A 1554-nucleotide genomic window follows, 5' to 3' on the forward strand; every position below is an offset into this window, starting at 1 on the left:
AAAATTCTATCAGGACTGAAGGACTCCTAGCTGTAGGAATGTTGTAATCCTCAACTCTCAAAGTCCATCAGGGATAGCCTTGACTGAAGAAAGCTGAGGACAGGCCCTCTTCTCGGGTATTCACATCCAATGATTATTATAAAAGCCCAGCCCTTTTGTCCAAATTTAGGGTGTTTCTGAAGGGTAATTCAACTTTTAGTACTCCTGGGAGAATCACATAAGGCTTCTTCCACCCAGCCTGATGCCTTTTCCCTCTACCACCTTCCGAAGGCTGTTTTCACCAAGGAAATTGATCATATTGTATATCCACTATTAAGAACCTCCACTCTTTCAACCCCTTTGCTGATGCAAGTAGGGATGATGATCTGCTTTGTGCTGGCACTGACAATTACATCTATGTAAGAATTCAACCAAGAAACAGCAGGAAGACACTTACCACTGTCCAATGGGGATCACAGACGATTACAATTAAAAAAAAAAAAAATCTAGTGAAGGCATTTAAGAAGAAATTTGCTGGGAATGGTACTATAATTGAGCAACCAAAATATGGAGAAGTAATTCAACCACAGAGTGACCAACGCAAAAACATATGCAAAAACAGTTTCTGGTAGAATTTGGACTGGCTAAGGATAACTAGCTGAAGGCTCATGGGTTTTCAACAGCTTTGGCTCACTTTAACTTAAGTGAGGATTTCCTTGCAATGAGAATTTCTCTTCTGTCCCTTGTTACAAGTTCAAAAATCCCACAGATGGTATAATGTAACCATCTGGGGTCTGCTTTTAACTTGGACTAGTGTAACTCCTTCATGCAATAAACTGTCTAGTCTTTAACTCCCTCATTTAAATAGAGGTCAAGCAGTAGGCTCCTAGAAGTAATGGGTCTGAAACTAAGCAGTAATGTGATATTTCATTCCAGCCCACAGCCTCAAGATCATAGATAGAAACATCTTTCTCACCAGACATATATTACCTAATCTATGTCCAAACACAATAATATGAGGCCAAACTTCTACTTGAGTGAAGATTTTTACAAGGCAACAAACTTCAAACTGATGTGTCAGTCATGTAGCTAGCTGTAGAACTTGCAACTTAATGAAGAACAGTTGCCCAATGCCATGTAAAGTAACAGACTGGTTTTTGGTATATTTTTTTTTCCGTTCAGTTTTAATGTTATGTAATATATTTAAGCCCTTATTTAAATAAAACTTGTTTTCAGAAACAGAAAAAGAAGCAAGGTCTCTAAGGCACAATTTCCAAATATCTCGCTTTAAAACAACCTAATTGCAAGCTAGTATTATAAATTGTGGATCTTTTGATTGGTAATTTTTCCTAGTTGTCTAATGAATATTGTGGTCAAGAAGCATTGCCAAAATAAATTTCAAAATTAATTAATTAAAGTTCTCCAATTTGGGAGACTACTATCCAAAGGGTTGTATATGGAATCAAATTGTCATTTCCCAACTCCCAATTAGAACACGGCTAGTTTTACTCAAAGTTACCAAAAACTGCAGCAAGAAACAAATCAAATGAAGCCACTGAGTGTGGAGCTTGAAAG

General features: G+C 37.3%; 1 pseudogene; it reads left to right on the plus strand.

The window, feature by feature from the left end:
• Window positions 1-302: 302 nt before the first annotated feature.
• Window positions 303-757, plus strand: LOC123394018 (annotated as a pseudogene).
• Window positions 758-1554: the final 797 nt, after the last annotated feature.

The sequence above is a fragment of the Mustela putorius genome, unplaced genomic scaffold (genome assembly GCF_011764305.1).
Source record: "Mustela putorius furo isolate JIRA1106 unplaced genomic scaffold, ASM1176430v1.1 tig00001149_pilon_pilon_pilon, whole genome shotgun sequence".
In the NCBI taxonomy this organism is placed as follows: domain Eukaryota; kingdom Metazoa; phylum Chordata; class Mammalia; order Carnivora; family Mustelidae; genus Mustela; species Mustela putorius.